This window comes from Peromyscus maniculatus, chromosome 5, assembly GCF_049852395.1.
Source record: "Peromyscus maniculatus bairdii isolate BWxNUB_F1_BW_parent chromosome 5, HU_Pman_BW_mat_3.1, whole genome shotgun sequence".
Taxonomy (NCBI): Eukaryota; Metazoa; Chordata; class Mammalia; order Rodentia; family Cricetidae; genus Peromyscus; species Peromyscus maniculatus.
Window position 1 is genome coordinate 16,304,770 of NC_134856.1, and position 23,978 is coordinate 16,328,747.

Genomic DNA, 23,978 nt, shown 5'->3' on the forward strand with positions numbered 1-23,978 from the left:
AGGTAGAAAGAAATGCTTGGTCTGACCTTAGGTGGGACCATGTTATTCATACTGAGGGTATGTCTTTGTCACTCAAGTGTGCAAATGGCCAAAATGTCTACAGGGGAAGATTTGGATTCTTAAAGGGGCAGAAATGACCTTCATAGTCGCAAAGGAAGCTGGGAAGTGTACTTAGTCCTTCAGTAGGAAACGGTCACTTTGTGTAGAGCAGATGAGCAAGAAACAGAGCTCCCAGATTGAGGGTCTCTCCAGTACCATCAGACTCAGCTCCCTATGGGCATAGAGCCCAAACCTGACATGCATGGCTATACCTGTTCAGTGATGCACTCTTGTTAACTGGTCTGAATCCCCGAGACATCTGTCCCCTGTCTACTTAGATTGACTGTCAATTTACAGTAGTCCAGGAAAGTAGGCGCCCCAGTCCACTTTACCAATGAGGAAGCTGAGGTTCAGAGTGAGCAGACATCATCTAAGAGCGGGGAGATGGTGTAATATCGTGGAATGAGGGGCCTGGGCTACTTCTTGACTCTCTTTACCCCTCCACAACTGTGCCCAAAGTAATGTTATCTGTGCTTCCACCATGCCAGGCCCTTTGAGTGAGGTAATAGGACTGAGCCCATTTAAGGCTGAGGGTCCCAAGGCATAGAAGGGTGAGTCCCTTTCCCAAGTGCACACAGCAGGAAGAGGCTGCAACAGAGATTAACCCTCCCTTCCAACAAGTTCCCTGCCCTCCTCCCACGGTGGTGCTGAATTGGTAGGATATGCCAGGTCAGTCACAACACTGTCACTCTAGGGATAGGATGCTTATTAAAGGCAAAGCATTGAAATGGCTCTCTTCTCTTGGCACTCTTGGCCTCACATGTCTCTAAGATGCTGCACCTCCTGCAACTTCATCAAACCTGGAACTACTGAAAATCTATCCTCAGAAAATTAGGGGTACCTAAGTTGACATTAAAAATGTAATGTGAGGCTCAGCAGTTAAGAACAATGGCTGGTCTTTCAGAGGATGGGGGTTCAATTCCCAGCACCCACATGGTATCTCATAACCATCTGTAACTCCAGTCGCAGGGTATCTGATGAGCTCTTCTGTCTTCAGAGGGCACTGAGTGCATGTGACCCACAGAAGAGACACCCCTTCAGACAAACACTCAGACACATAAAATGAAATCTCAAAAATTTTTGTTTTGTTTTTAAATATCATTTGTATGAGGCACCCAGCAGAGGGGTTGAAGCATATGCAGAGAGGTCTCTAGAACTGGTACTGGAGCAGGCTTGGGGATGACGGCAGCGCTGGCCTCTGGTGAAGCTGCACAGCTGGTCTGGTGGGATTCAGCAGCATGAGCCTGTCGCCTCTCCGGCCCGTTTTTACCTGATGCATTAGCATATCCTTATGATATCTGTTATCCTAATTACATCTATTTTCCAGGTATAGACAGACATACCCCCGAGTATGCAAATCACACGGGCCTCTGCAGCTGTGTTTTGATTAGCAGAAAAGGGTTCTTTGGCATCAGAGAACTAAAATCACCTTTTAGGGTATGACAAGCTCAGCCGAGCATCTCACAAGTGAAAATCAGAGGTTTCTCTAAGGCAGGAATGAGAGCGACCACAAAGAATTAAAAGGAGAACAGCCCTTAATGGTTTTAGCTGTGAGAGCTCAGTCATAATGCCATCCAGCAAACAGCACAAGAGGAAGTCAAGGCACTCTTCCGGTCAACATAGGTCCCCGGCCTCCTTCTAGAAGAATGGTAAGGAGGGTCTCGGGGACCACCCAAAGCCACCACTTGCCTAACAAGGGCTCCAGCAGTGAGGCTGGGAGCAAGCAGAAGCCAAGGGTGCTTGCAGGAAGGAACCTAAGCCATACATTCATTCCCACAAGCTCCAATGACTTGCATGCCCTATGCAAATCATTATACAAATCACTCCAAACCCCCTTTGTACTCAGGCTCCTTTTAGATGTTATTTCCAGGCCCCTCCACCCTCACCCTTTCTAGGAGCCAGAGGCTGAGTCTGAAGAAGTGGCTCACACCTTAGGAGGAAAGGGAATCCTTTGTAATGAGAAACAGCATTCTTGGCATTCTCTTAAAGTTCTCTCAGCAGAGACACTCGAATCAGGGACCCAAACAAATGTAAAGTGGTACCTATGGGAGGTAGCAGAGCCAAGAAACACCTACAGGAGGGAATCCTGTCCTGGCTCTTGCAGTACTATGGCAGGCTTTCCTGGATGAAGGAAAGGCCATGCCAGGTACAGGGTAGGGCAAAGCGTGGTGGCCTGAAAACGCACCTCACATTCCAGTGTATGCTGATCTCTCTGATGGAGGATCGCTCCACTTCTGTTTGCCTTGAGGATTTACTGTATTCAAGGGGCTGTTCTTTCCAGTTGATGTGGCAAGGAGACAATTGGCATTTGCACTCAGGGGAGCCAGATCAGGAAGAGAGCAGTTTAGCTAGGGAAGTCTCCCAAAAGAGGCTACACCTAATGATGAGCTGTCCAGGCAGGGGCCAGCACCCAAGAGATTCTGGAGAGAACCACAGACGGGTTAGGCCAGCTGGAGTGGCAAAGTACAGCAGAAATGAAGTGAGCTACAAGGAAACCATGAGCAGCCTGTAAGAGGTTTGGAGGAGCCTCCTTCATACTATACCTAAACTTACATGTTTCTATTTTTATTATTGTTAGAATTCCCAGCCACTCCCCCAGCTACGTGACCCAACATGCTCTGTCCAGTAGTCAGGCAAGATGCTTAGTCATCCCTAGGGTCTTATGTCCTACGTAATCCCTGAGCTGTGTGTGATCACGTAATTTATGCTCATGCATGGAGTAGCTACATAAACCCATATGCGCATGTGCTGGGGGAAATCCATAAAAGCGGGTTCCACATATCCCTCCTCCTCTTCCTGAACAATCTTTCCATAGGCCTAAGCACCCTTTTCTACTTCCTCCCCTTAATAAACTCTTAGAGTGGCTTTTCTCACAGGGTAAACAGTGCCACTTAATGAATAACATTGCACAGCTTAATAAATAACAATTATTATCATTGTTGTTGTTGTTGTTTAGATTAGGTGACTCTAGAATCCCACACTTACATTTTATCGAGTGTTCAGCTCACCTGCAAGACTTACTTGGTCAAGCTCCCAGAAATGCTACTAGCGTAGTGGGGCCTGGAAACCTGCCTTTCTAGCAGGTTCCCAGGTGATGTACACACCTTTAATCCAAGCACTCAGGAGGCAGAAGCAGGTGAATCTCTTGTAAGTTCGAGGCCTGTCTGGTCTACCAGGACAGCCATGACTACACAGAGAAACCCTGTCTTGAAAAAAACAAAACAAAATGAAAAAGTGTCTAACCATTCAGACCAGTCCTTCCTTCCCTCTGAAGGCCTCATAGAAGCATCTCTGCAGTCTACATTAACTCTGGAAATTTAGCACACACTCATTCATTCATTCATTTATTCAGCAAGTCTTTACTCGGAATCCACTCTGACTGTGGCAGCAGGAAACTCTGTGGTCTTATTCCTACAATGGGCTCACTTCTCAGCTCCTTCCCCAATTTGCTGAGCGACTCAGCAAAACCCTGTCCTTCCTAGGAACTCAGTGCAACCAGTGGGGCACCGTAGGAGGATGAAGTGCTGGGGTTGCAAAGCCCCCAGGGAAAATAAAGCCATCTCTTCATGCATATATGGAAACATGGACTCTGCACACAAAGATGAGCTTGCTTAGGGCCACAGGGTATGTGTCTGGCACAGGGTATGTGGCTGGCAGAGCTGCAAGGATGCTGTCTGAAACCGCAGAGACCTAGCCTCCCGCCCTCCACCACTTGTCTTCTCGCTGATCTGTCTCTCTCTCTCTCTCTCTCCTGATCCTCTGGTTACTGCACGGAGTGAGGCTGTCTAGTTGGAATGCATGGAGCTCTAGAAAGTCAACACAACCACCACAAAGCTGCTGACGTCTTGGGACATTCTCGTTTACTCTCCACAGTATGATGACATTCTAGAGAGCACTTTTGGTTGTGAGGCCCAGGCCAGGAACAGAAGCACTAAGAAGCCTGAGCCCATGCAAATGGAACCGACCTCCTCCTCAGCCTTTCTGACTGTCCCTCATGGCACAGCTCAGTAGCTGCACATAGACAATGTCTTTCGAAGTTCACCAGGCCAAAAGAGCCAAACTTTCAAAAAATCCAAGCAACCTTCGTGCATCTCTCGTGAGCACTTTTCTTTCTGCCCCGAAGGGAGAACCTTTGGATAGTCCTTCACTCACCTCTGTTCAGCTGGAGGCTCCGCTTTGGCCACACCCATCACCCCATTCCAAACCCTGCCTGTGATGATATTTTATTTGTATGTTAATAAATAAAGTTTGCCTGGAGATCAGAAGTCAAAGCTAGCCATAAACAGAAGTCAGGCAGTGTTAGCACACGCCCTTAATCTGATCACATGGCAGGCGGAGTCTCTGCGTGGTCAAGGACACAGCCAAGAGTGGTGACACACACCTTTAATCCCAGTACCAACCATAGAGACTTGGAGGTCTGTATAGACAGGCAGTGATGAGGAAGTAAGGTGGGTGGGTTAAGAGCCAATGAGACGACAGAATATCAAGGCAACAAAGGCACAGGTTAGACACAAAGAGGTTGGTTCCCTTGGGAAGCTACGGTGGCATGGTGAGCTAAGGTTAGTTGATGGCTGTTTGTATTTCTCTGATCTCTACAGCTTTCACCATATTTGGTTCTGTGTTTCTTATTTAATAAGACTGTTTAGAAATTTGTCTACACCTGCCCTTCTCAGAAAGCCCACCAAGTTGTGGCTCCTGCCCCCCCCACCCAAAAAAAAACCAAGGTTTATGAGAGATAGAATTTAAAACAATGCTGGTTTAATGAAGTATTAAAACTGCACCTCCATACATCCACGTAGAGGGATGTATCTTGCTGGCAGCCAGATTTTGTAACGTAAAAGTAATACCCTTGATATTGATTTTAGAAACACTAAATTATTTACACTGTGAAAACTGAGTTTTGCCTTCTAGAGATACTAAACTGCTTATATCTAACCGATAATGATCCCCTGATCCTCAAACGCTTCAGAGATCTGAGAATATGGCATTTAATAAAAAAAGCTTCTCTTGATAGACATATGCCAGCTCCTAGCAACACCCTGTATCTCCTCCAAGGAAGATGGATGGCCACAGAAGAACTTCCACCTGGAGCTTGCTTTGAATGTAGCAAAGCCAGGCGTGGAGCAGAAACTGCTTTGCACCTTAACTGCTGCTAAGACCCTGTCCAGACTGTGGACAAACATGACACTGGGGGATTAATTTCCCTGCTTTACCAAGACAGGGTAGGCCAGTCTCCCCAAATTCCTACTCCACAGGAAAGTCTTTCAGATCTTCTGGACCTGGCAGCTGAAAACTTATATTGTCCTTGGATCCCTGTCCCCAAAGACCACAGAGAAACCTGGGATAGCTGCCTAGGAAGCCGGAAAGCTGTCTCGCTTCTGCTTATTCAAGTGAAATGTATGCCTCTCAGATCTGATGGTGTTTGGTAAGTAGGGTACTGACAGATTTACCCATCTAGCCGGGCGGTGGTGGCGCACGCCTTTTATCCCAGCACTCGGTAGGCAGAGGCAGGTGGATCTCTGTGAGTTCGAGGCCAGCCTGGGCTACCAAGTGAGTTCCAGGAAAAGGCGCAAAGCTACACAGAGAAACCCTGTCTTGAAAAACCAAAAAAAAAAAAAAAAAAAAAAAAAAAGATTTACCCATCTAACAGCTCTTCCCCCTGGGCCCGCGCCCACCCCCACCCCCGCCCCCCGCCCCCTTGTTCACAAGGTCTGCCTTCATAGTAAAAGATAAACAGGTTTCAGATGGAACTTCCCACTTAAAGTATGTAAAGACGTTTCAGACTTCTATCCCCTTTCTATGCTATTATTACACTGGAATTTTGGAGGTAGAGTTTTAGCATTGATAAATGCAGCTCTGATAAACTGATAGAGCATCGACTACAAGCAGTTTTTAGAAGTTCTTAAATTTCTGTGGATTTCATTGCTTCCAGCTTTTAGGACTGCATAGAGGCTTTTTCAACATTACTATATTGTCTCCACCCACGTATGGCAAAACTCTGCTTTAATGCCAATTCCTCCCCCTCTGAAACAGATCAGCATTGAAGAGGGTGTGGAAGCTGGCAGATGTGTTCAACTCTGTTCTCCCTCCCCTGCCCCTCAGTCTCCTTCCCTCCCTCTTCTTCGCTTGCTTGCTCAACCTCTTTCGTTCAGTAAATTTCCTCCGGTTGTCTTCTAAGTATAGACTTAAAGGTATGCTTCATGGGGCTAAAACCAGGCCCTAGGAAAAAATATTTTAACCCAAAGACATAGCATTGGCTCTGACACCAACAATGTTCCAGCTGTTTTACAGACACCTACATGGTCCTGGTGGAAACTAACATTGGGCTCTAGAGCCCCTCCTTGGTCCCACCCATCTTTACAGGTCCACTCCTCCTGCCAGATGTGTGCCAAGGCCAATCTACAGAGGGCCCTCCAGATATGCCAGCCCCTGCACCAGCTCCAAGAACACCAACCAGGCAAGGACTGGCAGGTTGACTTCACCCATATACCCACTCATAAAAAACTCCATTATCTCTTAACTCTTGTTGACACCTTTACAGGATGGATGGAGGTATCCCTCACCTCCAGGGAAACAGCAGATGTGATGGCTCAGGTACTCCTGGAACATATCATCCCTCAGTTTGGCATGCCATCTCCCCAAGCTCCTGGGACATCAGTGCTATCACTACCTCTCCAGGATCAAGCAGGCACCTATTCAAGATGAATGGTCTGTCCAGCAACTGGGACCCTCTACCCTCCGGTTTTTCAGAATGGCCCAATGAAGGGCCTATCTGCTCTTGTGTCTGCTCGTTCCATTCTTTCTGCCAGTCTTTACTCTCCCCACGGCTAGTCCCATTTATAAGTGTTAATAATCTATTTTTTTTTCTCCTAGCAATTTGCCTCCTCTACTTCCTCAAGAAACAGATCCCTGGGTTCTCCATGATGACAGTTAACCAAATGCTTCTCCACCAATACCTCCCACTGACTCCTGATTGCCCTTCCCTACATTGTCCCATGCCAACAGGAAGTAGCCAGATTTGAACCAGTGCCCATATATACAAGAAGGTTGGGATGTTCAGTTGGAAGCTCCTCTTGGCGTCATTTCCCTCCCCCCATTCCAAACCCTGCCCTTCTCAGAAAGCCCACCAAACAGTGCCCCCCCCCCATGAAGCTGCTCAAGACAGTGCCTTCAGGGTATTTAAGCTCAGGTCCCTAGACCTGCCCTATGATTCCTCCTCCTCCTTCCCCTGCCTCACTTCTGGGGGGCTTGAGAGTCACCTGGGGGTGCTTTGCTCATTAAACCTGGACTTTTATTCAGCTTGATGTGGCTTAAGATGTCCATGGAGAAACCTACTACTGGGGAATCCAAAAATACATATCACTTAAGACTGGGCCTACCGGGTATTTAAACTGCCTCCTAGAGAATGGCCATGTGGTTTTTCTCGGTCTCCTCTCCCTGTCGCATCTCTGGGGGGCTGGAAAAGGCCACCCAAGAGTGGTTTCCCAATAGACCTCATCTTTTATTTTTAATTTGGCTTGATTTAGCTTACTACATCAGAGGAGAAACTTAATACCAGGTGTGGAAAACCTTTCAACCTCCACTTATACTATGCCAGGAGAACTACATTCCAGACCACAGAGTTGATTCTTACACAGTCCTGACCTCGGGGAGTTCATGCAGATGCAGCTGCCACAATGCACAGGATAACAGTAGATGTCCTTACAGCCCTAGTGGTATGACTCTGACTTGCATACCCATCTATGGCCTTTCTGTAGTAGATATGATGTGCTATCCAGTTGCATGGTTCTGGAACCATTCTCTACCATTTCTCTAGGGAGAAAGACCCTACACCTTTCTCCGAGAATCCTCTGGAGTGAGAGGTGAGAGAACAGATTTCCAGGATCCCTGAAGACAACAGCAAAGCCAAATCCACAAAAGACCAGGGAGATTCGCATCCCTGCTCCTACCACAGCTGCTCCTGCCTAGCACCAGATGATGGCGGCTCCATGGGACTATGCCCAGGAAGCCTTGTCTAGGAATTACCCTGCAGGGTCACCCAGAAAGTCATCTGTAAGCTCAATGTAGCTTCTGGGCTGGGGTGGGACCTAGACCACATGGATCAGGAGACAGCTTTCAGGAATCTAGATGAAAGGTGCATCCAATACCTCTAAGTGAAGCGTGGATTATTCTAGGTGGCCCATTTCCTCTAGGGAGTCTGGAGTCATGTGTGGGAGAAAGCAGTGTACAAACATAAGCCATGTCCTGTACAACTGCAGCCCTCCCTTTCCTCTCCATCACCTTTACAGGTCAGGCAATTTGGAGTTCTGCTCCAGCCCCAGTGCTAAAGCTGAGTTTAATCGCATCCAGCAGATATTTGAATGGTGGTCACAAGTTCCACTTCCATCCAACGAGACTCAAGGAGCTGTTCACGGGAGGCATCTGAGAAAGTTTCTTCATGCGCTTTAAAGTGAATATCAAACTATGCTGTGGCTTTCTTTCCCCAGTGGAATATGACAAGCACATAGGAACCCTGATGGGCAGAACAAGGGAGCAGTTACAAGGGAGCCCAACCCCAGAAGGCTCCTGAGACCATACCGACAGCCCTGGATTAAAGAACCCCAGGTACCTGAGGCACTCAATTTCCATCAGTCAGTCCCTAGACTATTGCAGGACTGGCCAGCTGGCCTGCTCCACCCAGCACGCTGTGCTAATCAAAGAGAGAGCTTTGATTAGCAGTTGAATGTAAGAATCCTGAATGCAAGCCCAGCTCTGCCACTTGTTTCCTGTATGAAATTGGGCAACGTACCAGCCCTTCTGAACATCTATTTACTAATCTGTACAAGAAGAACATGCATGTTGTTGTGAAGGTGGTTACGCATTTGGACCATCTTAGTCTCCCATCTCTAAAATTCTTCTTAGTGATTCCCTAGGAGCATTCAATCCTGGCAAAGGGCAAGCTGCCCGACACTAGAGACAAGTGACAGAGCATACCTCTCCCCAGGCCCGAGGGCAGGTCGTGATGCATACTATCTTGCTTGAAGGCAGCATGGAGAGAGCTAGAAGTCTAATTGATTCCTACCAGTTAGTCAGGGCAGCAGAGGAGCAGATCTTCTGTGCACAAACCTCAGACCAGGTCCGGAGGAGAAGCTACAGCCTAGCTAGCTCTCGGGGCTCCTCAAGTGCTCACTCCTTTCAGAGCCCTGTCCTCCATCCATCTGACAAATCTAGACGCCCCCAACACCCTTCCAATAAACCTCCTCTTCTTGTGACAGTGAGTCAGCTTCTGCTACTTCCAGCCAAGAATGCTGACAGATACGGGGCTTTCTTTGCAGGCTGTTGCCAAGCTTTACTGTGGTCACATTTGTAAAGCATTCCCCTGAATGCTTGGCACTAATCACACTCAGTACAAGTTAACTATTGAGATGGTTTCAGGCTCCCATGGCCTCAGGAAGGGATGACTGGCTGGAGTCAAACATGGGTTTTTGTTCCCCGAAAGGGTACTCAGAATCCTGCTCTCTAACTAACACCATCTACACTGAGATGCTGGCTGCATTGCCAACTTGCCATACTCACTGTAAACTGGCAGTGTTGGATGAAGACAACAATATGGAGACTCGGACCTTCCAAAACCAACATCAAACAAACAGAAATATTGAATGATGGCACTGGCAAAACCTTCTTGGCATATCAAAGTCTGGCACAGCAACCCAGAGCTTGCTAGTGTTCACAGCAGAAATGAGTGTGTAGTCTCAGGACGCACAGCCAATGGTAGCACAATAAAGCCAGAGAGAGTGAGGGCAGAGGTCCAAGCCCAGCTCTGCCGGATAAACCACCATCTCAGAGACAGCTGTAATTGCCTGGCTGGGCCTCTTTGTTACCAGTCATGCTTGGGAGTGACTAGCTGTCTTAGTTAGGGTTTCTATTGCTGTGAAGAGACACCATGACCACAGCAACTTTTATAAGAGAAAAGATTTAATTTAATACAATTTCAGAGGTTTAGTCTATTATCATGGTGGGACGTGGCACCATGCAGGCAGACATGGTGCTGGAGAAGGAGATGAAGAGTTCTACCTTTTGATCCACATGCAACAGGAAGTGAACTGTGACACTGGGTGTAGCTTGAACATAGGAGACCTCAAAGCCCACCTCCACGGTGACACACTTCCTCCAACAAGGCCACACCCACTCCAACAAAGCCATACCTCCTAATAGTGCCAGTTCCTATGAGCTTATGGACGCCAATTACATTCAAATTACCATACTAGCTAAGCCTGCTTCCTCCCTGACAGAGATAAGAGGCTAATGAGTAGGATATTTAGCTATACTTTGCCATCATCACCATCTCCATCATCATCACCATTGCTATCATCATCATCACTGACATCATCACCACCATCAGCATCTTCTCCTCTTTCCTAACTGTTATTAAGTCATATGCTACAGGGATGAGCTATACATTTTATACACTTTAGTTCATTGAATTCTTAGGGGAAGCTTATGTGGGGCTAGGGTTGTCACTCAGTAGTGAAATGCTGGCTTACATGCATGAAATCCTAGATACGAACCCCTGCATCACCAAAAGGCGGGGAAAAACAACCAACCACATGAAGGCAGGTACTATTATTTTCATCAATAAACTGATGAGAGGGAACTTGAGTAACCCAAGGTCATGTAGCTCAAAGGTAAGGGGGTCATGTTCAGCCCCCAGACTCTTACCAGAGCCCTTAGCCACACAGCTATAACTCGTCAATGCCGTTGCCCCCACTCCTGGCAGATACTCTTGCACATTCTGAGTCTGATTTCAGCCTGTCCCATCCTCCTCTCTACAGGCCTTTCTCCGCAGCTGGAGCCGCTATACAATAGAACTTTTGCCGAAGTGCCTTTGTATTTTTATTTATAAGATACATTTTATGCCCGGGTTGGGGCTGGTGGCAGATCCTGTCTCTTCTACATTATAAAGTCTTATGTAAACGCCATAAAAATGTCCCCTGGTGCTTATGGCAATATATTGATCATAACCATTTAATCTCATGTGCAAAGCCAGAGGCTGGGTACAGCCTGCTTCCTGCAGTTTGGCCTACAGGTTTGAGCTTATAAATCTCTACTTATATTCCAGTGCTGGGGGCCAAGGAGGATTATTTATGAATGAGATTCTAGGGGCGTTCTGCCCCAGATTAATTGCTTTCAGTCCTATTTTATGGAGGTCCAATGGGTCAATGGTGGGAAAATGAATCTCAGCCATACAGCCTCAATGGGAAAAAAATTCAGAAGCCACATTCATCTTGCTGGATGGTCACTGTGCAGTCCAGGCTACACTGTGTTCGGGAGCGAGGCTCTGTAATGCTGGATGGAGCAGCTGGAGGGATGAGGACACTTGTATTCACCCCAGGGAGCTGCTTCAGCCCACAGTGCCACGGCTGCTCTGCTCCAGCCAGCAGCCTCTGACTTTTTTACTACCCTTGCCTTCTGGAAGGAGGCAGAGCACAGATCAATAAGATGCTCCGACAGAGGTGCCTGCAGCATGGCCATTTCTCAGGCAAGACACTGATGGCACCTATCACTAGCCATAAAAGGCCACTGGAGACAGAACGGGGCCCGTCCATCGCAGACCTGTCCACCCCTTCTCTGATAAACATCTCCTGAACAGGCCTGCAGCAAAGAAACCATTTCGGGAGGCAACGTGCAGGGCCTCCTCTGAGGACTGACCCATTGTGTGCCTGTATACAGTGCATGACAGAATGCTCCTTGGGAGTCTGTGGTGAATACTGGCTCCTGGGAAGCCAGGGAAGGTGTTTTGAAGGCCTGTGTGCTGTTGAGGGAGCTCTATTCCAAATTAAATTATTTAAAGAAGGCCACACCTTGTCCATCTGTCCTCGAGTTTTCTGTTTTGTTTTGTTGTTGTTATTGTTGTTGTTGAGAGGGGAGATGAGCTTATTCTGCCAAACTAGTTGCTTAGAGTACGTTTGTTGTTGTTGTTGGTTTTTTTTTTTTTTTTTTAATCCTTTCTCCTGTGTTTGACAAAATAAAGTAACTGGTCTGGATGCTGCAAACAGAGTGGGTCTTGGTTGTCTGTCCATCCCGAATTCTGGGTGGACCGACATCCCTTACTGCTCTCAGTCAGAAACGGCAGACAGGAATGTCCAATTCTAAATAGCACAAACGGACAACCAAAGGAGTCCTTTTCTCCCTCCCACACCACACGCACTGCCCGAGAAGGAGAGTGTGGAGCGCCGTACTCATCCTACAGAAGACAGCTAGACAGCGTGAGGGGTCAGGAGAGGCCACTCACTGGCCTTGAATTTAGACTAAAAAGAATACAAATTAGGAAAATAGCAATGAAAACTTTCATTCCCAAGCCAGTGCAGAAAGCCTGCAGGAGACTGCAAGGCGGAAATGGAAAGGGTGTCCTGTAGGGGTGAACCACTTCAGCTAAAGGCTGTGGTGCCCAGCATCGCTAACACTGGCCTGCCTACCCAGCTGGTTGTGGGAAGCTGTCCTCTGCTCTGCAGGTGTTCAGCATCCTCCCTAATCTCAGACCTTTAAGTACCACTAGCACTCACCAGTTGTAACCTTAAAAAAAAATCTCCAGATGTTATAAACTGACACTGGGCTGGAAGTTACCCTGGGGACAGGAACACGGCTGGTGGAGGGGTTAATCTTGATGGCCAACTTGAACGGACTGAGAGATCAGTGAAGCACACGTCTGTAGCTAGACTGTCTTTAGACCACTAGCTCCCAAATAATGGCAGGACACGTAGACTTATTAATTATGAAAGCATGGCCTTAGCTTAAGCTTGTTCCCAACGAGCTCTTAACAGTTAAATTAACCTGTTTATATTAATCCACATTTTGCCACACACTCTCCTCAGTACTGTCTGTCCAACTTCCTCTGCCTCTCCATAGCGAATCCCCCGCCTCTCAGACTCCCCACCACCACCAGTTCCTCTCTCTCCCTAGAAGTGCCACCTATCCTCTCCTGCCTAGCTATTGGCCATTCAGCTCTTTTTTTGAAGATTTATTTTATTTATTTGCATACAGTGTTCTGCCTGCATGTATGCCTGCACACCAGAAGAGGGCGTCAGATCTCATTACAGATGGTTGTGAGTCACCATGTGGTTGCTGGGAATTGAACTCAGGACCTCTGGAAGAGCAGTCAGCGCTCTTCACCTCTGAGCCATCTCTCTAGCCCTGGCCTTTTAGCTCTTCATTAAACCAATCAGAAGGTGCCTTAGGCAGATGAGGTAAAACGGACACATTTTCACAGTGCACAAAAAGATTATCCCACAACACACTTCTGGGAGTATCTATGAGAGTGTCTTCAGGAGGTGGTGTCCTGAATGTGAATGGCATCCTCTGGGCCCCAATGAATTAAGTAGGAAGCCTGCTAACACAGGCATTCCCTCCCATGCTGGTCTAAAACCTCTGAAACCTGGAACCAAAATCAATGCTTCCCCCTTGAAGTGGTCTTAGTCTGACATTTTGTCACAGCAAGGAAAACTGATGAACAGAGCTGGCACATTGAGGCCCTGAACACCCCAGAGCCTATACAATTAGTGTTTAAAGTCCCTGGACTGCTTAGAGAACTCCAGAAGATGCCAGAGAACCTCATAACACAGCATCATTAGGGCAGCCACCTGCAGCGCCGGCTCCTCATGTGCCAGGCGCTCAATATCATCTCAAGTAAGTGTCATACCACAGGTCAGGGAATCAGAGGAAGAAGCCACCAGACCCATAATGTGCACCAAATACAGAAAACATAAGAGATCACAGCCAGACTACCCTCGGGACTTCCTGGGGAAAGAAGAGGCTGTGCTCTTGTCCAAAGGAATAGTTCATACGGGATGAGGTAGAGAAGGGGCCACCGTCCAACTTGGAGGTCCCCAGCTAAGGTGACTGCCCTGTTAGCCTATCTAGTCTTGCTTGCGAATTGCATCTGCTGCTTGTGTGCAATGAACACTTTACAAAGAGTGGCCCATGCCATGCAGCCCCACTGAGGAGCTCATTGGAAATCTGGAATCTCAGGCCCCACCTTTGACCTTCTAATTCACAACCTTCATCCTACCAAGACCCCCGGGTTATCTGAGGCAGCGTTCAAGTCTGCGGTCTTCTCTGTAATGGCAGCTTGTGCTGTAATCAGCGGCCTCTAATAAGCAGCATCCATCAGCACTTGGCACCGCCCATTCGTCAGCTCCCGCCCACCACAGCAAACATCTGGGACAAGAAACTTGCAAGGGAAAAAGTTTATTTGGGCTTCTTTAAAAAAAAAAAAAAAAGTATTTTAGAGTGTGTGTGTGTGTGTGTGTGTGTGTGTGTGTGTGTGTGTGTGAATATGTGTGTATAAGAGAAAGAAGGAGGGAAGGAGAGAAAGAAGGAGGGAGGGAGGGAGGGAGGGAGGGAGGGAGGGAGGGAGGGAGGGAGGGAGGGAGGGAGGGAGGGAGGGAGGGAAGAGTATATACAGATGCCCTGGGAGACCAAAAGAGGTTGGATTCCTCGGAGTTACAGGCAGTTCTAAGCTGCCCTATGTGGATGCTGGGAACAGGACTCAGGTCCTCTCTGCAAGAGCAGTAACTACCCCTAACCACTGGGCCATCTCTCCAGCCCCCTGCTCATTGGTCTGTAGGGTGGCATAGTGGGGCCATGTGCAAAGCAAACTGCTTACCTTACAGCCAGACAGAAGAAAAAAGCAAAACAAACAAACAAACAAACAAACAAACAGAGCTGTCTTGGGTTCCTTTAAGGCCATGCCCCAGTGGCCTGCACATTTTCCCCTAGGCCCCACCTCTTAAGGGTTCCCCATCTCCCAGCAGCCCACTTTGAGGACCCAACATTTAACACACAGGCCTTTAAGGATATTCCAAATGTAAACTGTCATAGTGTGCACAAACAGATGCCCGCAACCTTCCTCTATATTCAATTCATTCAACAAACACTGATGGCCTGCCCCTGGGGGTGACAGCCTGGTGTCTCACACTGGCTGGGCAGGTAAGTGCACAGATGAAGTCCTTCAGTTCACACAGGACTGACATTCTGCCAGGTGAAAACACTCAGGCCAAATCCTGCTGCTAAAGGCAGAATACAGGTTTTAACGCAGACTTCCTTTTCCCAAATCCTGGTGCTTTCAACACATGCCCTGCTTTATACTCATTGGGGTGAAAAAGCAGAACTTTCGGCTTGTCCAGCTATTGGAAGCCTGGAAGGGGCTGGGGTCACACAGATTGATGGCTGGCACCAGCTACCAACTCATCAGGAATCAGAGGTTCAAAGACAATTTAATTCACGGGGGTGGGGGGTGGGGGGGTGTCTTAGCTTTACTTCAAGCTCTCCACCATTTCATCAGGTCGAAATCAAAGGCATTTACAGACCACACATAAAAACCACAAAGCAGCCACAGCCCTGAGCCTAGCAAATCTGTACCCTCGATTAGATATTACCCACACGGAAAAAGTCCAGACCACACCTCTGCTGTGAGTCCCCAAAGCCCTACCCCAAATTATTCCTTTCCTGGGGGCTCTAACATTTTGGGGGGCTGCCAGACATTTAGCCTCACTTAGTTCTAAGGTTGTTATTGTTTTGTTGGGAGAAGTGCAGGGGCTGAGGCAGGACGCCATGGTGCAGCCCAGGTTGGTCTGAATTGTTGGTCCCTATCTCAGCCTGCAGAGTGCAGGGTAGGTGCCACCATGACTGAATTTTGTTTTCTGATAAAAAATGACACGTGGTTGTAGGCAGCAAGCAGCTCCACAACTCAGAGAGCCCAAAGAAATGGCCACATGCTTCCACTCCCATGTTTGAACTAGAAACTGCAGAAACACTTCAAAGGGCTCTGAGGGTACAATGAGCTAACCTAGAACCACATCCTTCTAGATCCAAGAAAATGAGTAATGAATGGTAGCCACCTTCTCATTGCCTTTTTCCTCAGGACATCCCAAGATTCTTCTGAGGGCTTCAAGATTCCTAAACCCAGCAGGCAGAGCTGAGGAGTGTGACAGAGTCACAGTCCATTGAAGGGCAGGGGTTGGAGAGAGGGGTGCTGGCCCTGTTGTCTGAGGAAGCTCTCAACTATGCTCAGAGGGCTCTGAAATGCTCCGATGGGACATGGGGCTGAACGAGCCCACACAGATGTCTGACCTTATTCTGATTCATCCAACTCAGGGACCTGCCTACCCCATGCACCTTCGATGCTTCCCAGCACCGAAGCTGAATATGTTATGCATCCATGTTCCCCACTTCCCTTGCAGCTATGACATGACCAACAAATGCTTCCCAGCAAGGCTTGACTCAGCAGCCAAGACCTGTATGAAAATATCATGGTGCTGATGCTGTACTTCCTGGCTCCTGTGTGGCCAGAATGGGATTTGCTTCCAGAAGCTATCATGAGCTTATTCTGGACCTTCTTGAGCTATTCTGGGGGCCAACTCTGGACAGGTTTTCTCTGATTTCCTGACCCTCCTGTAGAACCTGTCTACTCCCCAGTTCCATGAGAATGTTCTCTGTTAACCTGGACTCTGTGATTGTAGGTAGCTAAGAATCGAAGGAAAGTGTCCCAGCGTTTGCTTCCTCATAGAAAGCCCACTGCCACCCTCTCTTCTCTGCTCCACGGATACTTCTCACAGCCCATCACAGAGTCCATGATACACAATGGGTTCTGTGAGAGGAAGACAATACAAGAAATTTTGAGGTTATATTTTGTGAGACTGTTTTCTAGTTCACCTTTTTGTTTGTTTGTTTGTTTTGGTTTTTTGGTTTTTCAAGACAGGGTTTTTCTGTGTAGCTTTGTGCCTTTCCTGGAACTCACTTGGTAGTCTAGGCTGGCCTCGAACTCACAGAGATCCGCCTGGCTCTGCCTCCCGAGTGCTGGGATTAAAGGCGTATGCTACCACCGCCCGGCTTCTATTTCACTTTTATGGTGATATATTTTATTATGTTTGCGAAAATATTGGTCCATGGCAGGTTGTGGGAGAAAAGAAACTTACTGGTCTTCCACCAAAGATGATCCTTCACCTTCACCACAACTGGGGATTGCATGCCAACACAACCATGTGGTCAGTGTGCCACATGCCAGGGACTCAGAGTGTCTAGCCACAGATCTAAGCTCTCTCTGGACTCCCTGCCTCAGAAAGCTGTACCCTTTTCCTTCCGCAGTATGAAGTTTGGTTGTCAGAGTCATGAGCTCTTGACATTCAGGAGTCTTTTGTTTCTAGTGAGACCAGTGGGAAGCATCAATACTCCCCAGAAAACAACACCTGAGCAAACCATTATGCTCCTTCCAGAACCAAGACAGGTGGCTTGGTGACAACCCAGTCCCATTTCCATACTGGCTGTGCTGTCCTCAAGCCAAATGTGACAAGCCCCAGACAGCCTTCAAGTGCTTAAACATGGCACTTGCAATGTTAAATCCTTAATATACCATAGCCATTTCCTATAACTGTTCAATGAAAAATTTCAATTTGATTGTTATCAGTGTGTGTGCATGCACATAGGGAGAAGAGTGTGCCCGCTGTGAGGTGTGTGTGGAAGAAGAAGAGAACTTAGAGTTGGTTCTTTTCTCTCACCTTTACGTGGGTTCTAGGGATTGAAAGTTTGTCATCCTTGTGGCAAGTCCTCTAACTGGCTTAGCTGAGACATCTCACAGGCCCTACACTTTCCATTTTATTAACACAATGAATGTGCACTGCCAAGCACCCACTTAAAGTGAATAGCAACATCAGTCCTAGGACACAGCTGGCTATGGCTCCACTCAAGTTCACAAGCATTTCTAACACTCCCAAAAGTTTCCTCATCCCCTTTACCAACCCCCTCCTCTTCCTCATGCAATCACCTTACCCATCACTTACTTTCTGGCACATGGATCAGTTTGAATTTCTCGAATTTTATGTAAGTGAAATTATACAGTATGTACCCTTTTAGTGCTTGGTTTTGTTTTTACTAAACATAATATTTTTCTGTCCTGGTCACCATTATTCATTTTGCATGCTTAAAATCACCACTGGCATGTTAAGCTGCTCAGTCCATGTCACTTCCATGGATTTGTGAGTAAAGGGATGAACGGATGAGCAGGTGAGGGGCCACTGGAGACTTGTGTTTTCTTAACTTACAAAAACCTTCCGCTTCTGAAAATCCCTGCATTCCCCAAAGTAATGAAGATGTTCAGAGGGCCACCCACCAACACTGGAGTGCTTTCCTATACCAGGTCAGCAGTCCAGATGGACAGAGCCACCGAGACCTGGAAGCTTATGGTATGCAAAGCAAGAGATGTCAGTGCCCTCCCCACCGCTACAACGTGCCCACAGGTCATCAGAAATGCTAGATCATGTTTAACTCCCCAGCTTAGCCACAGGAACCAGAGAGACACTCACAGAGAATCTACATACTGCCAAGCTTCTGAGAGTCTCTAAATAAAAGACCCCCGAAGCCCCCAACACGATTTTTGAGTAGAAGGACATCAAATAACAGATTAAATGTTATCTGTTTCTCCGTCACAGGGTGGGGGGTGGGTGTTGGGAGGTAAGCCTCACCCTCCACTAGCTGACATCTGGGAGCTTCTTAAGGACATTCGCTGCCAGGCATCTCTTAAGGAGGCTGGCGTCACAAGCAGTGTGCACACCTGCCGTACCAGCAACTCTATGCTAGCAGGTACGGCTGCATACACTGGATTCCTTTTCCAGGTTCCAGCCATAAAAAGCATTTTAATCTCACTGCACAGGGAGTGAGTTCACAAGGGCACTTTGCACGCTGCCGGTAGGTGTTCAATTACATTGAGCCACAACATGGCTATAATCCCAATAACAGAAGGAGCAGCAGCCATTGGAGGGTCTGAGTCTATACCAAAAGGCAGCTACTCAGAGGGCAAGGCAGGCAACAGGAAGGATGCTCTGTTGGCATGGCCAAGGTGAATGTTCATAATTTGACAAAATGGAGAGGGGGAAGGAGGGCAGAGAGGCGAGGCCTAGGACACCATAACTGGTGGATACCATCTAGGGCCCAAGGAAGCTCTGCATCTCTTATTGTCCTGTTTGCTCTGCTCTGTTTGTACACGACTCAGGGGACTCCATACAACAAAGCCAAATCAAGAGACCCAGAAGAAAGCACAGCCTGGCACCTGAGCAGCTAGCTACTCCTGTGCCTACAGCGCTCACAGCCTCCCAGAAGCATGAAGAAGATCTGCCTCCACCTGGGTAAGTCAGCGTGGCTCGGGGACAGCCTCCGCTAATTTCCGGTTTCTTTATTAGATTGGCAAAAGCTTCCTAGATAAGCATGTTTCCACATCTCGCCACCACACTGTTCCCTCCGCCCTTAACACTGAGCCAGGCAATAGCACTGTCAAAGTAACAATCCTTCTGATTTATTACTATAAGCAAGGAAGTGAACGCCAGTCTTTCCCAGTGGCATCCCCCATGCCCACCCAACACTTCTCTCTATGAAGTGAATGAATACATGGAGGGATGGAGGGATGGATGGATGGATGGATGGACAGATGAAGTGGGAATATTTTGACCACATCATATGATTTGATCCCCACAGCAAACCTGTGAGGTCAATGACAATAATAGCTAACAGTTGCACTGTAATTACACGCCAGCCATCATCCTAAAATCTTCATACATTTACCACCCCGGAACCCTATGGAATGAGGACTATTATTATCTCCATTTAGCAAACGAAGGAATTCATGGAGGCAGATTTGCTTACAGGAGGCAAAACTGGCTCCTTGCTAGACACTGGCTAGGATTATTCCGCTTCTCTACTGCATACTTAACAAAAGCAGGGAACAGAGGGTCATGATATTAATTTAAACGAGGTTAGCCAAGATATGAACACAAACCAAGCCTAGGGCTATCTTCCCTGGTGACTGTTAAATGACACATGGAAAACGTGAGACCTGAATAGCCAGCCCTGACTCCACACTCTCAACACCTAAACTCCACACGTGCAAAAAGGCTGCCCTGCAAACATCTGAGATGAGCCGAAGAAAGATTGGGAGGGAGAGCTGAGATCGTGGGTGCTGATTTGTTCAGTATGCTTTTCCCAGACTGAAGGTGTTGTGAGGCCCAAGGTGGAAAGAAAAAAAAAAATGAAAGCAAACCTGGAAAACACGGAATCCATCCAGCCCCCCTGAAACCACGTACCTCGGGCGCAAAAGAAACCATCCCCTGTCAGTGTTGATGTTTGGTTCTGAGCATGCAGCACAGCCCAAGCTAAAGCTGGAGCCAGACCTATGCAAATCTTTGCAGAATCTAAAGGTTAGACACATTACAGACTAGCACTGTTCAAGGGGCGATCTTGGGATTGTATTTTAATACAAAATATGCCAAACAGTCTAGGGCAAGTTAGGGAAATTTTAAAGACAGGCAGAGACCAGAATGACAAATTGTGTGAAGGGAAAAGACAAGAGCTCCTTCTTTACATTGCCTTGAGAACTTGGATGATTTCAGAATACTATCCTGAGAGAAAGCAAGGCGGTGCGGGTTTGGAGTTGAGAAATGTACGTATCTCAAATTCCCTATTGCATTTTAAACTGAATGTCAAGTTGAGGAAAAGCGGGTTGTTGCTGCGGCTGTAGCACTAATTAAGGGTGCAGGTCTGAAGAGGCTGCCAGCCAGATTGGACCTGAAGGAGAGTTTGCAAAGCTATGACTGAGTCAAGCTAGCATCCAGGGACAAGACAGGTTTTTTTTCCCCCTCCTTACGAGAAAAACCCTCCCTTGAAAATAGAGAGGAACCCAGCAAAGCATTCCCGTGAAAGACAGGGCTCAGCTGACTCGTGTGGGATTTGCAAGTCACCATCCATGTGAGTGACAAGCAGGCCCTCCCGACAGGACGAGCCCTGAAATGAAACCAAAAGGTTCTTTGCCCCCCATGAAAATTAGTTGGGGAAAAGCCCCTCACCGGACAAGTTTTCAAGGCACAGAGCCTCTGTATAAAGCCAACATCTTTGAAAACGTTTTACCGGTTGTTTAGAAAGTTTTGATGGTGGAGGTGGGGGTAGGGGGTGGGTGACGGTATAATTGAAGAAAAAAAAAAAAAATGTTGCTCAAGGAGGTTTGCTTCGTCCACGTCTGGGTGCCCTGCGGTTGGAGACGATATTCTTTACTGTTCCCTGGCAGGTTCCCGGTCACCCCCAAATACACGCACACCCACACCAGACCGGGGGCCCTCGAGACCTCACTGTCAATCTCAGCTGAAGGCACTTAATGAGAACCAATCACTCTTCGCTGGATCCAGGGGACCTACTTCTTGCGCTTCAGGGAACCTGTGCACCCCGCTGGGCTTTCTAAACGTCTTGGTTACTCATTCCAAGAATTAGCCACACGCTATTGCTTGGTAGTAATTTTTTTTTTTTTCTCGCTCAGAAAACCGCAAAAGGATTTAACTAAAAGGAAGCAAAGGTTTTCTTTTTATAAATTCGATTAGTCTTTTGCACTTTCTCTGCCTCGGGACCTTTCCTTCGGGAGGAATTTTATACCCAGGCACCCAACCCTTAGTGAGTGAGGCACTGTTGCATGCGGGGCACGGAGAACTTAAACGCAACCCGAAGGAGCATTTGCGGTCCCCTGCCCATTCCGTTTTTAAATGCCGGTATGAAAATAGCCCTGCAAGGGGAGGAAGATGAAGTTTGCCACGCACTAGTAGTATGGATCCACTGCCCGGATGGAATCCTGCCTCCGCTGCGCTGCGTGCGACTGAATTCCCTCCCAGAGCCAGCACCTGGGCACCCTGTCTTCGCGCTGCGGGAACATGGGACTAGAGATGTCCTTGCAGGTGGACAGCGGTCCGTTCCCCTGCTCCCCCCGCTCCCCCCCCCCCGCATCTGTTCTCTTCTCCACTTCTCCAGGAGTCCCCTGCTGGACATAGCACACAGTTCGCTCTCCAAGGCCTCGGGTTCGAAGCTGCGCCAAGATCCGATGGGAGGTTAGGATTTGAAGTACAGCAGTTCGCTTAAGAAAACAGTCTGTGAAATTCCCAGGAAAGAGGAGTCCCAAAGCTTGGGAAAAGGCCGAACCTATGGAACGCTTTCCAAATTTGTCTTGTTTTATGTCATCACCACCGCCACCCCCTAAGTCCCGAAAAGAACCCTTAAGGGCAGGAGAACAAGCCACCTCAATCTTTCTTCCCTGTTCCTTCCCTGTTCCTCCCACCCACACCCGGCAGGCATCTAGGCAAGAAAAACACAAATAAACCCCAGGTGGTTAATGGTGGTGCATCCAGGCGCCCTATCCCCAAACACACACACACACACACACACACACACACACACACACACACACACACACACACACAACTCACCACCTACTTGGTCCCACCCACCTCTGGGGAGGGGAGGGACCGGGAACCTGATCTCCCAGCTCCTGCCCTGAACGTTTCCCCATCAATAATGTTGATACCATCGACGTGCCTGCTCCCCGCCCCCAGGGCGCCGCTGCCGCCTTTTTGCCGCTTTTTGCCCGGCGCAGGAAAACGAAACCTCCTCTACTGCCCTTGTAGTCCCGGCCTGGGGCCTTGGGCTGGAGATTTCGGAAGCTGGGGCATAGGCAGCGCGCTTAGGGACCATCTCCACGTCTGGAGTAGGGTACTCAACCTGCACCGATGGAACCCGGAAGAGAGTCGGGGACTCACACAAGGCCTCAATCCAGGCCCCATCCCACACCGGGGTCAGACTGGGCCATAATTAGAAAACTTGACCGGCTGAAGAAACAGGCCTCAGAATGGAAGGCCTTCATGCCACCACCCCTTCCTAAAACTGGAGCTTGAACAAAGATGCACCGAAACCCCTTCCTTGAGAACTATGCTGGGGCAGCGGCCTTAGGCCACGGCCCTCGGGCCAGCCAACTCACCGAGGACAAACTAGACATCGGGAAACTGAGGTGATAGTGTGGAAGGAACAGAGACCCCCGCCCCTCAAAGGCAGTTTGCACAACTGCTAAGAGCCTCCCCAGGGTGCGTTTCGTCTTGGTCCCAGAGGTCGCGACCCCGGCGCAGCTGTCACTTCACTTCGGGCCACCCCCATTCCCTATTAGGTATCTGTCCCCAAATACCAGGCCTTTCTGAAGAACCTGCAAGCCACAAGCTCTTCGCCTTATTTCCCAGAAGCAGCCCCCATCCATGGTTGGGAGGGCGCGACCCCATGGAGTGTTCTGGCCTGGAGGTGTGCTGAGCGGTCGGAGAGACCCCAGCTGTGGCACCTCACTGGCCTCCGCTTTCTCGACCCGTTCAAAAATAAAAATTCACCCCCACTCTATGTCCATTTTTATTGATTTAATTATGTCTTTGCTCCGCGGCACGCGGTGCCTTGCCAGCTTGCTGACACTTCAGCGACCGCACCAGCGAACCGCATAACTTGGGCGCGAGACAATGGCCTGTAATTGATGTATCGCCACCAACAATAAAGACCAATTCTCCTCTCCCGGCCATTCCAACCGTCCCCTTCCTCCCATCCCCCTCCTCCACCTCCCCTCATCTCTCTCCGGGCCAAAGGGAAAGAAAACAAACAAGAAATTAGCGGGGGATGCCGCTCGCAGGGCCAGGCGCCCGCCTCTACGTCGTCGAGGACTCAAAAGAACGAAAAAAGTTATCAAAGTTTAGATACCACCAATTAATCCGTCTCTACTCGCCCATTTTTAATTAAACAGCGCGAAGCAGTTTTTGCGTTTTCGTTCGTTTGTTGTATTGGGCGGGGGGAGAGATTCTCCCCACCCTTAATCACACATAGAGCCGACAGCGAGCACGTGTGAAGCTTCTCCCCCGAGCTTCCCTAGAAGCACACCGTGAGAAGGGTTTGTGGGACCGCCAGCTCCACTGGGTTTCTGGCCACTAGACTGCCCGGAGGTAGGGACTTTCAAGAAGCCAAGAGTGTTACCGACTGTTCACGACTGCTCCAAACACCGGCAGATTCGGGGAAGAAAG

At 48.4% G+C, this 23,978-nt stretch overlaps 1 long non-coding RNA gene across 4 annotated transcripts in view; it reads right to left on the bottom strand.

Moving 5' to 3' along the window:
• LOC121829344 (uncharacterized) overlaps nucleotides 1-23,978 on the bottom strand; it is a 55,159-nt gene that overhangs the window by 29,335 nt on the left and 1,846 nt on the right. The gene's annotated exons all lie outside the window — the stretch shown is intronic.